Raw genomic sequence first — 14469 nt, forward strand, 5'->3', positions numbered from 1 at the left:
CAGTTAGGGTGCTGAGTTATATGAGCAAGGCAGAATTGAAGCAGCTCAAAGGAAACATGATATAAATAAGTTTAGAGAAAGGCATTCATATGCTCTATTTGCGCCTGACCTGTGGTAGAGCATTCTGAGCTCGTATCAGTCTTATCAGCCACAGTCAGAGACATTATAATTTGGCTCAAATATAGTGATGCCATTTTGGTCTTCAATAACAAAGAATAAAAACCATACAACCAACCAACCAATATATGCTAGGAACTGATGATCAAAGACAAAAGCAAAACAATGTCTTTTATCAAGAAATTTATATTTTAACAGGGCAATCTGCATGCATATATAGAGGTATATAGAAAACACATACAAATCAGATACATGATAACATTAGATTAAAAAAAGGACTGGGAAACCAAGAGACTAGAAAAAGTTGAATTTGACACTTGAATTGAGAACTGAAAGAATTAAGAAATTTCAGGAGGGAGTGGTTTAAATTTAAATTATCCCCCTATACCATTCTAGGCATAGGGGAAAAGAAATAGGAGATGAAGTGTTACCTATGGGAGAAAAATTGAATTGACTAGCATGATTTGATTTTAAAATTTGTGAAGGATAATAATATAGAGAATGTCCCCAAAGTCTTAAGTCAGTTTTAAGCTTTGATTGGTAAAATACAGGAATATATGTTTTATGATATAATAGCAAACCATTGGAATATATTGAGTAGGGGATCAAATATTTTGATATGTGTTTTAGGAAAAATAACTTACATAACTATGTAATGGATGGTTTAGAATGGAAAGAGATTTGAGGCAGACAGATCATTCAGGGAAGTATTTCAATACTCTAAAGGAGTGATAATAAGGGACTGAAGATGGCTGTATAAATTAAAAGAAGGGGACATATGTGATATTATTTGTCCATTCTTTTCATAGCTGACCAAGGGTATCATGGGTGATAATTTGATATGTGCTTGAATTGGATTTAAGGGAGGCAGAGTTGCACAAAGTCATCAGCATTACTCTTTTCCTGAGTCATACACAAAAGTCAGGATGATTGATGATGACCCAGTGAAAGCAGTGGATGACCTTGGAGTCTTTGATACCTGATCAAGCTCTAAGCATTCTATAGCACCTGTTTTAGTTGACATATGTAATAGATATTGAAATTGAATGTGAGATTTTCATCACTTCTATTCTTGTGCTTTATTCCTACATTTACGAACTAGGAAAAATAATCTTTCCATAAAGATCATGAGGACAAATGAGAAAATATATATGAAAATACTTCAAGTTATGGAAGATAAATTCCCTTGTCATATTATTAATTACTATTACATTACAAAACAGAATAAATTAACTTAATATGACAATTCTTAGATGCTATTACTTTGAAATTTCATGTTCTATTATACTACATAAAATTACATTTTCTTTTCTTCAAACCTTTGCATTAAAGGAAGAAAAAAGGGCCAATAAATATAACAGGCTTGTTTTGAAATTCATGAAATCTTTATGTGGAAAAAAATCACTGAAATAATGTGGTAGTGATATTATATTCTGGGTTACTATTAATAACTTGTGTTGAATATTGAAATATTTAACAAATATACTGCATTTCCAGAGAGGCTGTCAGAACAGTATTTTTTCATCTTTCTAATAAAGTTGACCATAAAAGGTCAAATTTGTAAGTGCCTAAAACTCACTTTCTTTTCACTTGTTAAAAAAAAAAGAGGGAGGGGTTGTCTTTTAAAAGACCAAATTTAGAAACTTCCTTGAAAATGTATACAATAAAATATTTATCTGACTTCTGGAAATAGTACTAAATATGTTGAAATTTAAGGTCACACAACTAGGATTGACAAGTTGTAGGAGACTTTTGTTAGGAAGCTTTGGTAAATGATGTAATCTTACTGATATAAAGTTAGAAAGAAGACTATTTTTCGCTGGTATAATAATAGATTAATTTTAAAAATATAACCAAAGTCATTTTTTTAAACTGGAGTCTATTTTATTTCATTTTTTTCTTCAGTTAGTCTGCCAAAAGGAACTGATACCTTCTCATAAGTAATCTTTTAAAATTCTGATTCTGAAAGCAATAGATCTAATTATCCTACCTAAAATCTAGACTCAGTAGAAAAGTTCTCTCTTCTGCAAGAGTAATATGAACTGATACAGAATAAAGTATGCTAGTTAACTCAGGAAAATAATTTATACAAAATCTATTATGTAAAAGGAAACAATACTGAAAAACTTAACAAGTCTGATCAATATAGTGATCTGCTGTGATTTCAGAACATTGATTATGAAGTATGCTTCCTGTTTCCTGTTCCAGGGGAAGTGGTGGATTATAGATGCAAAATGAGTGACATAACATTTTCAGACAAGGATAGAAGGTTTTTTCCACAATAATTATTTGTTATAAGGGAGACTTCTATTTGTGTGCAGGGATTAACAGTGATATATAAAAGAAAAATAATATCAATAAAATAGTTTAAAGTTATTTTCCAAATGTCTCCTTCAGCTCTTTACTGCTAGTAAATTGATATCTCTCTATGCTTTCCTCTCCCATTGGAATTCCAAAATTCTACCTTTTTTATTTTTCCTTCCATTTTTATCATCATTCCACCTTCTTTGACCATCCTTTATTAGGCTCTATTCTTGACACTTTCAATTCTTTTACTCAGACATTCCTATAAGTGAATGTTGGCTTAATTATTAGCATCACATGAATCATTCTAATTCCACCTTCTAGGTCTGACTTCTAATTCCCATTCTTCAGCACCCTTGAAAATCTCTAATAAAATTAAAAACCAGAATAACTACTTATTCCTTCAATGTCTTCTTCTCTTCTTGACAATTTTTATGCTTGCCTCTAGCCTAGCAAATCAAGGTAAGCAACCTTTGATAAATTTTCTTCCTTTCATTTCACTTGGCTAAGTTTTTATCATTTTGATTTTCTGTTTCTGGATACCTCCGAAATTTATTGCTTTTCCATGACTTCATTGCTAGGAATAAAAACAAATGGACAAACAAACCAAACCTGCACTGGAATTTTTCATTCAGATTCTTGCAAACATTTCCCTTCCTATCAATTCATGTAATAGAATATGCTATTACTTTAAGGAACTCTCAATTCATTCATGTGGATACTCCTAAAAAAGTAGATCACAACTTTTCTATATCTCAGACTAATTTCTTCAGTAGCAGTCTCTTTTCTTAGTCAGCATTCATAATCTCTGGATATGAGTCTCTTCGAATTTAGTTGGTTACCAAACAGGAATCAACAAAACAATTGTTAGGTGCTTACTTATCGCCCACGATAGCTCTGGTGTGGGTCTGGACATGAATTTCCGAGAGTCAGGTCGGGTAGACAAACATATTCAAACACAAAAGTTTGGGAAGTGAAAATCTACCAACTTTATTTTTGGAAACTCAGACTTTTTATAGCAAAAATTTGTCTCAGGAATGATCAATTAAAGGAGAACCAGTTTTACAAGTTCCTGGGTAAATTTACAATATTTGTTCTTAGAAAAATGCATGCTTCTCTATCAAACCTTTTACAACTATCCTGGAGCCACAGATTATCCTAGGTCAGGGTTCACTGGTGAGCCAACGGATCCATACAATGAGCAATAATCCATACATATCTCTGATGAAGAAGATCACCAAGGATAGTGAATATCACTCCCTGGGGCTGGCCCTCTATACTTACTATATACAGGATACTGTAGGAAGTACCCAGAGAGATTCAAAATGTATCTGAAACACAAACCCTGCTCTTTGCTCTAAATGTGAAGTTTAAGGCCATAGGTTTGAATCTTAACTGCTACTTACAGTGTGCAAATCACTTCATTTCTCTGGACCTCAGCCTCCTCATATTTTACCTGAGGGACCTAGGTTTGAAGGACTAATTGAACTACATAGAATGTCTCAGAGATCTTACAGTCAAGATAAAGAACAAAATTCTAATTATTGGTAGTTATATAACAATGCATGATAAACAAGGTCAACATGGAGGTGATGCCATGACAAGCACATGAATTGAATTTGAGGGGATGCTGTGCTAAATCACAAGTCTCACTTTCTCCTCCAGGAGATGGCCCTGGATGAGGGGCAATCAAGGTTAAGTGACTTGCCCAAGATCATACAGCTGGTAAATATCAAATGTCTGAGGTGGGATTCAAACTTCTGCCCACTCCAACTAATGTGATTATGATTCCAAAGCCCACTCCACTCATTAAGCTACACTGCCTCCCTAATACTTCACTAATTTAGAACTAGGAGAACTATGTAATACCTCATATTTCTCTACTTCACTCTACTCTCTAAGGTGAGGACTTTGTTTCACATGTTACTATGAAAATAGAAGCCATTTGTCATAAGGGTCCTCTTTTTTTGTTATCTCTTCACCTCCAAACACATTGACATCATTCCACACTCTTTTCTTTATTTCAGCTTCCAGAAGTGACTTTTCTACTCATGAAAGGCAGCTAAGTGGTGCCGTGGATAAAGTGCTAAATCTGAAATCAGGTCAGTCCAAGTTCAAATCCAGAAAGTTATTTTTTAACCTTTGTTTACCTTTAATTTAATCAGTAAAGTAGAGATAATAATAGAACTTACCTCTCAGGGTTGCTGTGAAGATCAAATATAGTATTGGGTTCTTTCCCTGGAAAGATTCATCATGAATCTTTTGAAATTGTCTTATATCATTGTATATTAAGAATGGCTGAGTCATTCACAAGTCTTCATCATACTATATTTTGTTACTATTTATAATATTCTCCTGGTTTTGCTCTTTTCACTTTGCATCTATTCATATAAGTCATGTAAATCATCCTGCTTGTCATATCTTATGGCACAATAATATTTCATCAGAGTCATATACCATAGCTTGTTAAAGCCATTTCCCAATTAATGGACATTCTCTCAATTTCCAATTCTTAGCCTCCACAAAAAGAACTGCTATAAATATTTTTGTACAAATAGGTCATTTTGCCCTCTTTTTTTAAGTCATTGAGATATAGACCAAGTAGTGGTATTAATCCTTTGGGTAAAGTCCCAAAATGTTCTCTATATTAACAACTCAGAATTTTTAAAGAGACTGACACAGTATGGAAAAACTGATTGCAAAGAAATGGTGGGGACTTCAACAATGAAGTCAGTCTTTACAGCTCCATTCAGAATTTATAAAAATTTGTTCAGAAAGAATTGATAGTGGCACAAGAGGTAACAGAAAAAAGGAGTAACAAGGAAGGGGGATATGAAGGAAGGCCATGCACTTATATAGAAATTTCCAGCCAAAACAGTTGCGTTAAAGTCACCAGTTTTACCCCTTCTACAGGGAGCAATGTAGAGATTCCAAGAAAAGATCTATCATTTACCCAACTTCTCCATCTATGTCCATTGACAGGCACTATAACATATTCTGCTCATTTTTTTTTACCCAAATATTTATGGTAACCTAAATTTTATCTCAGTTATAAAGAAGATAGTTAGAAATAAACAGAGACAGTTAGAAATAGACAAATTTTAATTAAGCAAAAAGACAACCTTGCAATTCACTGTTAGGAATTTTGCAAATTGAGGATTCAGTAATGTTCTGTTGAATATAAACCCCGTCAAATTGCAGAAGAGGAAATCATATAAACTTGAAGGGCCATGATGTTTTGTAAAAGCTAAAACCTTAAAGAAATAACAATAAAACAGGAAATAAGCTTTTTAAAAAATAATTGGTATTGTTTGATTAAATCTCCAAAGACAAAATGGTAAAGGACAAAATGATTGGAACAACTACCTCAGATAATCGTAATCCTCCATAACTACTGGTATCTATCTCTTTGGATGATTCTAAGATATATCTATTTCCAATGTCTCTTCTTAGTTGTAGCCCTAAGTTACAAATTGTCTATTGGACATTTCAAACTTATGCAATAAAGACATGTCAAACTCAATACATAGAAAAAGACAAAACATATTATATCCATTCATTCTGAATTTTCTTATTTTTGATGAGTTCCACCATATTTCTCCAGAACCAAAATCTTGACATTTTCATCTCCTCATTCTAGTCATCAAATCTTTGCCATTTCTATCTCCATATTATTTTTAGTTTTACTTTCTGATCATTAGTCACATAGCCATCATATCAGTTCAGGTCCTCATTATCTCTTGCCTGAAATATTGCAATAGTCTCCTAATTATTCTCTGTCCCAGGTTTCTCCCCAGCACAAATTCTCTCCTCACTTGTTAAGGTAATTTTCCTTCTGTACATGCCCAAAATGTTACTCCCCTATTCAGTAAGCCCCTGTGGTTTCTTATTCTTCTAGGATTAAATATAAATTGCTGTTTGGCCTTTGAAGTCCTTCATTTGGTCATTCAAGTCTCATATACAATTTAACTTCCTAAACTCTACAATCTAGCCAAATTAGTCTTTTTGCCTTTTGTCTTGTTTGTTTTTCATAAATTTCATTACGCCTCCCCATTCCTTTACCTTTGATCTTCTACCTTGCCTAGAAAGCACTCTCTCATAGTATCATTAAGTCATTAAGTTCCTGTTAAGAAGCCTTTCCTAATCATTCCAATTTCTAGTATTCTCCTTCCCTCAACAACATATTTATTTTGAATTAGATATCTTAATTTTACTTCTCTCTCTATCTATATATAAAAATATATGTATACATATATGTATATATAGTCATGTATATATATGTACATACATATATGTGTGTATATGTTGTATCTTCCCAAGAGAGTCTAAGATCCATGAAAGCAAGTAAAGCTTCATTTTTATTTTTCTGTCCCCAATTCTTAGCACAATTTATGAAATAGAAAATAATTCTGGGGTGCAATGTTTCCAAGCAAGTAAATAATGATTTAATAGCAATGGTTGTTAGGTTGCCATCAAATCAAGTCAGCTGATTCATCAGAAATTAGTGACAAAAGCATAATTTACAGAGCTTATTTTTTATAATAGAAAAGAGGAATTTTTAAAAAGATACCTGTTTTAAACATAACTCCATTGGACAAGTCCTTTATACAGTTGGCAACACTTAGCTGAGATAACATTAGAAGTCCTTTTGCTGTAGCTGATGCCTTTTGTATCCGGAAAGCTTACTTATACAAGAGTCTGTAGTTTGAATTAAGACTAGGAAAGAGGAACTTGTGGTTTGTAGTTAGCAATCACCCAATCCTCTTGCTGCCAGAAGATTTATAATACTAACCCCTAGCTCAAGAGAAAAAAGGGAGTTTATACTCTAAATCTTGAAAGAACTAAACTTTTAGTCAACTTCTTTCCCTAGATGGAAAAAAAGGGAAATTTTGACTTTAAAAAGAGTTTTATAATTCTATGATTATTTTATTCCTACAAATTCCTTATTCTAAATTATCTGCCACTAATATAAAGTGTCAACAATCTATTTACTCACTAAATCTAAGAATAATCTAGTCTTAACCTAGGGACAACTAGATGGTGCTATGGATAGAGCACTTGCTCTGTAGTCAGAAGGATCTGAGTTAGAGTTAAATCTCAGAGACTAGCTATGTGACCTGTGACCCTGCCCAGTCACTTAACCCAAATTGCCTAACCCACCCACCCACCCACCGAAAACGTGAGGGAGAGAGAGAGAGAGAGAGAGAGAGAGAGAGAGAGAGAGAGAGAGAGAGAATATTTATGTTACTCTGGCTTGACAGTTAGGGTTAGCTTTTCCTAAAGAAGGAAGCTTAATCCTAAAATTAAATTAAAAATAAGTCAAAGTAATCATTACTAATAGATTTAAATGTTATCCCTTTTCAATCCCTCCTTTGATCCTAAGGGAATAATTTCTTTATGGATCACCTGAGCAGAGAATCAAATACCTTTAAATAGGTCATGACTTTACTAAATAGTCTCCTTAATAGGTCTGCATATGACTGCAAAGTCAGGATAATTTGCTCCATTTCCCCTGAAAAATCTTTAGAAGTCTGCATAGTAGTGAAAAGGGAAGCAGTAGCTTATACTACAAATAAAGAGGATTCTTTTGTCTAGATATTAACTGGTGGTGCTATGTCCATCCCTACAATGAATTTTTTTTCTTTTTTTCTTTTTCTTTAGGTTTTTGCAACGCAAATGGGGTTAAGTGGCTTGCCCAAGTCCACACAGCTAGGTAATTATTAAATGTCTGAGGCCAGATTTGAACTCAGGTACTCCTGACTCCAAGGAGTCAGGAAAATAAAGGGGTGAGCATCAATTGAGGAATGGCTGAACCAATTACCAATTGCATATCAATGTAATGGAACATCATGTGCCATATGAAATGAACAGGGCCTGATCAGCCCATCTTCTTTTCGAGATGCATGTTTCTTTTACTCTCTTTTATAACATTTTTCTTGTAGGTATTATTGTAGAAAGGCCTCTATGAATTTATGCAGATTGAAGTAAGCAGATCTGGATAACAATTCAAGCTATAACAACAGCACTATTGAAATTTACAATTTGGAAAGATTTAAAAATTTATGCAGAATGAAGTAAGCAGAATCCAGATAACAATTCAAGCTATAACAACAGCACTATAGAAATTTACAATTTGGAAAGATTTAATAACTCTGATCAATACAATAATCAACCATGATTCTGGAAGTTCCATGCTGAAAAGTGCTACCTATATCCTGAAATAGATACGATGGTTTAAACACGAAGAATGAGATACACATTTTAAAAGAATTGATAATATAATAATGACAGCAAAGTTTTCAACTGCTTTATAAATATTATATCATTTTATCCCTGTAATAAGACTTGAAAATGTATACTATTTTATCCTTATTTTATAGATGAGGAAACTGAAACAGAGATAAGTTAGTAACTTGCCCAGTCAGAGTCTTCCTGACTCCAGTCCAAGGTTCTACCCACTGCACTACCTGACAGGTTTGTTTTTTGCCTAATTTGTTAGACAATTTGACTAATAAGTTCCCTCCCTGTTCCACCGCTTTACTAAATCCCCTAAGTGAGGTTGAGGGCGAGAAAATTGTTAATTTGTTAAAGCTTGCTAATTGAAAAAAAATAAAATTTAATTAAAAAATTAATTCTATTTGTTGTATTCAGATTGTTGGAGTCTCAGAGATCTCCCTTGATGTTAAGTAAAATAAATAATAAAATCAGGATTGAAGCCACAGAATATATTGCCTGATTAAAGGGATTAAAGTATTATTTTTGTTTTCCTAAAAAAGAAAGGTATGGATTTCTTCTTTAACATCTCAACATCTGTTAGCTTTGTTTAATCATATATTCTGATGGAATACTACCTACTTTTGTTTCCCTAGTTCCTTTTTATCTGAAGTATATATACATTGTGTAAATTAATTTTGTTGTTTTCCTTATAATTAAAATCTCTAAATATATATGTGTTAAAAATTCAGGGAGAGCAGGAAACATGAAGGAGAGAATAAGAAAAGGAAAAACAGAAACAAAAAGGAGGAATGATTATCGTTGTATGTAACAAATAACCTATTCCTTGGTTTAAAAGTAGCACTTTCCCTGATTTAGCGGAACTTCTGAAGGATTCTGAGTAAGGAAGAGAGGTCAAGGGTCATAATTTTTCCCTGGTCCAATAAAAGAGGAAAGCTTACAGCCAGAGGTATAAGGGAAAATAACAAGTTTTCTAGAATAGTATTTCCTTGGCAAATAAGGTAAGGAAAGAATTATTGTTACTAATAATTTTTGGAACCTATTATTCTGTATTTGTCCTTCAGGAAAAGGACATAAAAAATAGGCTTTGTCCTAAAGGGACAAATGTTCCACAGAGTCTAAAATGATGTTATTTCAATTACTGTAAGTAACTATGTGCATAGATATAGGGAGGGAACTCATCAGGGAACTGAGGAGCAAGGGCAAAATATGATTTTCTTCAATGCTATGCCTTGAATGATTCTTGGAGAAAAAACAAAGTTTTAAATTCAAGAGTCCCTCTTAATCTGTTGAGTTGCACAGGACTCAAGCATTAAGTAACCCTAGTTTTACTGGTCAGAGTGTTGCAGAGAACCATGGGCATGAGGAATATTGAAATCAATTGGAAATGAAATTTGTAAATCTTTTGTTTGAATAGTTAAAAAAAAATCTTCATTCTTCCTCTATCACTCCTTTAAAACATTCCGTCTTGGCTTTCAGTCTAACCATGGCCACATTCTCTTTGGTAAGGCAAGCAACATCCAAGAGACCACCCAGACTGGCAACCCAGACCCCTCCCCAAAAAGCAAACTCCAATTTTGGATTTCGGCAACTCTTAAGTCACCACCTCTTCCCAAGGACCCTGAGGGAGCATTTAAAGAGATTTCAGGAGAAGCTCTCTCTCTTTTTTTCTGGATTTCTGTTGAACCTGGCATCTGGTCTGTCAAGATTAATTAGCAATTCACGTGGCTTTTCTTTAATCTCTTTTTAATTTCTCTAACACTTTCTTTTGTATTGTAACTTCTTTTAATAAATCTCTTTTTTCTTTTTACACCTGCATTCCCTGGGTCAAGGTCTTGTTTCTTCACAGCAGAATACTGAACTACGGGCTACACAAGAGAAGAGGCTTTATGTCCAGTCTCCACTTGCTAGCCTGAGTGCCTAACTGCAAACATTTTCCCATACTCTATAGAGTAAAACAGCAGTTGCTATTTTTCATTACTTCCTCAGCTCATAGGAAGAAGAAAATATCAGTGTATTAGGACTGAAAAAAGTAAATAAATTTCATAGGTTTTGATGGGTTTCTACAGTCCCTGAAGAATTCAACTGGAGGCCTACCCAGAAGCAATAGAGAAGTATATACCAGACAAGGGTAGTCTACAATGTTAACTATAAGAAAAGTGTTATAAAAGTCAGGAAAGAAACATGCACCTGGAAAAGAAGATCGGTTGATTGGGCCCCCAAATAAAGATGAAGCCAATAAAAAGCTAGATCATTCAACAAACATTTTGTGTAGTGAAATGGAAAAAAAGGAACTCCTGCAGAAACATGGATCTGCTTTGATGACCATTCTGAGGTGATGAAGGTGGGCCTTAAGGGTGGGAGCCGGCATTCAATCCCAGACATTGTAACACTAAGTCTAAAGATCTTTCTGCTACACAATGCTGCCCATTATATAAAAATAGAGAAATAAGCATGGCATCATTATTTCCCAGGGCATAATAATTGGTAATTTATAGATTTATATCTATTAGTTATTAAGTAATCTCAATTTTTAATGAGAGGGAGAGAAGATATAAAAAAAACATATTTTTATTTGGAATAAAACATATAATCTGTGTTCCTGATAAGAAACCCAATTCTGTCATTCATGATCTAAGTCTCTTTAGGCAGGTTATCTGGCCTATGAAATCATTTGTAAAATGAGAAGGTTGACCTAGATCAGTGGTATCAAATTCAAATAGAAATGGAAACTACTAACCTATACATAAGAATTCCTATGGGTCACAGGAGTGTCTCAATTTTAAAATGTAATATTATCTATGTTCTGTTGTATTTGTTTGGTTAAATATTTGACAATTTCAATTTGGTTCTGAAATGGTCTTCAGGAGTGTTGCCTTGGTGTGCTTGACATATCTGGCCTGAGTCATTTCTTAGGTCCTTTACAATATTATTGTATTATAAATATTATAATTTCTAATTTATTGTTTGATAATTGTCTTCATTCCTTTTAGAATGAAAAGTTTTTGAGGTCAGAGATTGCTTCAATTTTTAGACAATAATAGGGATGATTAGGGGGTCAGTCCTATCTGTTTGGTGAGTTGTACAGTTTGAAGAGATTACTTGGAATTGCTAGGCCCTTTATTGAGAGAATACAATGAACTCTTCTGATTAGTCCTAAGTGACTGGGGCTGCCTCCTGATAATTGATTGAGTCACAAGAAGACAATCTTTTATAAGAGGAGCCACCTTTTATTCTAAAATAGTGAACAATAATGGAATAGACTCAATCTGTCTTTTTTCTTTTTTTAGTTTTTTGTTTTTCTCTGCTTTGAATTTACAGGTTTATGAACTGAAAAAAAATAGGTAAGAGCGATCCTCCCTCTCTCTAGAAGTTGCAGAGGTGGTTTATAGCAGAAGAACATTTCTCAATCACTTTTAGATTGCAAAATGAATAGCATGTTTTGGCCTGTGTCTTCTGGAATCCTGGTTTGTCACTATGTTGATCAAAGTTCTTAAGTATTTAAAAGTTGTTTGTATTTATAACACTATTATTATTATAAATTATTTTCCCAATTCTGCTAACTTGTTCTGGCATCAGTTCATAAAAGTATTCTCTGAAACTTTCCTTCTTTGAAACTAGCCTCTTCATCACTGGTTATAGCTCTATAATATTTCATCATATTCATTTATCATAACTTGTTTAACCATCTTTCCAGTTAATAGAACCCCCCCCTACTCTTCCACTTGCTTTACAATCTTTGCCCCCATAAAAATAGTTTATTTTTGGGACATATGGGTCTTTTTCTATTTTCTTTTATTGTTTTTTTTGGAATGTAGAACTAGTAGTTGTATTGCTGGGTCAAAGGATATGCTTAGTTTAAGAGCTTTTAGGGAATCATTGAAAATTGTTTCCCAGAATAGTCAGACTGATTCACAGTTCTATCAGTGGTGCAATAATGTACTTGTTTTCCCATAGTCCCTTCAGCATTTGTTATTTTCATTTTGTGTCAGTTTTGCCTATCTGATGGCTTTGAGGTGGAACTTAAAGTTTTAAATACTTTTCTCTTATTATCAGTGATTATCAGAACATTTTAAAAAATGACTATTGACAACATATCTGCCTCTGAAAAGTGCCTTTTGATATCCTTTGATCATTTAGCAATTTGTAATTATCATTTTTTAAATCTGTATCAATTCCTTGTATATCCTAGAAATGAACCCTTTATCAGAGAAATTAGCAGGATTCTTGAAAGAGAGGAAGACAATCAAGAAGAAAATCCATGCTACATATTCATGAGTTGTTCAAATGCTATAGGTTTGTGATTATAGAGTATTAGTTCAATGCAAAATATTTTTCACTTTCTGTGGTAGACTAATGATTTTACAGAACTATTCAAGTATTCTTTATTCCCTTAATTTGTTCATGCACATTTGTTAATTGCATCTTTGCATTTTTCTGTCATTGACAAAATAAAGACTTGCCCCATGCCTTATATTACATATTGGATTCCATTGTGGAACTGAGGGAGTCTGGACATGATTTTTATCTAATTCCTCTATATTTTAATCTGGGGTTAGAGTGACCAATCTGCATTCATTAAGCACCTCCCTACATCAAAAGTAGAAGTTGATCCATTGCTAGGGTCAGGCTATGCCATCCCAGATTGCTTTGGGGGGGGTCCTGGATCACAGGACAGATATATCTTTATATAATCCTGTACATTCTTAGCACATACTAGGTAGACAATGAATACCTATGAAAACAAGGAATGAATGAATGAATGCCTTAAGTCTTATGCTTGTTTTATACATCTTTGTATTCTCCATGATGTCTTGTAAGTACCACAAGGATATTCACGATAAATAATAACTAAATAAATTTTAAAAAGTAAGAAACTGGAATTGGAAAGAGTTAAAAGACTTTTAATAAATAAATAAATATATATATATATATGGTGGAGCTGAGAAAAGAATCTGAGTCTCCAAACTCCTACTTTAGTGAACTAGTTATTAGAATCTATTGCTCTTTCATGCTGTCATGCATTTTTCCCATAAAAAGATTATAGTAAAATACACTGAAGTTCTTTAATCTCAAATAAATTTATATAACAAGAAACCAGAATACTTGTAGGTAGAAAAGCATGTGACCTGATTGAGAACTGTTGGAGGAACTTTTGTAACCTTCAGGTTTCTGCTTCGGGCTTTCTTGATTAAAATAACCACAAGTTTGTCCCTTAGGTAAGCAGAACCTTTTGTTAATTTAATCCATGCTTTAGTCAGATAGTAGACAGGAAGTTCCTTAACCCATAAAACAAAACTGGACTATTAGATGAGAAAATATACTTCTCTGATTTCTCTGCATAGCTGGGGGGCGGGGCTTCAGAGGTGGAACATCACATATGATTTCAGATGCAATTAGTGTGCTAGTTTTACTATTTTTTAAGGGTTTTTGTTACAAGGAATAAATTATTTCAGTCAGGGAATGGGAAAGGGTATTATGGAAATGAAGATGATTTAAAACAAAAAATAGCAACAAATTATTTTTTTTAAACTGCAAAGACCTCTGCATATATACATATATTCTCTATGCTGGGAAAATATAAGGAAATGAGAAAAAAGAAGTCATATTGCTTGAATAAAAGCATTGGTCATATGATTCAATTATTTAGTGATAGTAGATATTTCATGTGCAATGAAATTCAACTCCTAATTTTATAAATGAGGACATTGAGTAAATTGGATTTTAACTCAGGTTTTCTTTTTTTTTTTAATACTACTTTTTAAATTTTATTTATTTAAGGCAATGGGCTTAAGTGACTTGCCCAAGGTCTAA

At 33.2% G+C, this 14469-nt stretch overlaps 1 long non-coding RNA gene across 1 annotated transcript in view; it reads right to left on the reverse strand.

Moving 5' to 3' along the window:
* The window catches only part of LOC141489731 (uncharacterized), a 164438-nt gene that overhangs the window by 148960 nt on the left and 1009 nt on the right, over positions 1-14469 (reverse strand). The window lies entirely within an intron of this gene.

Source organism: Macrotis lagotis, chromosome 5, assembly GCF_037893015.1.
Source record: "Macrotis lagotis isolate mMagLag1 chromosome 5, bilby.v1.9.chrom.fasta, whole genome shotgun sequence".
Classification (NCBI taxonomy): Eukaryota; Metazoa; Chordata; class Mammalia; order Peramelemorphia; family Peramelidae; genus Macrotis; species Macrotis lagotis.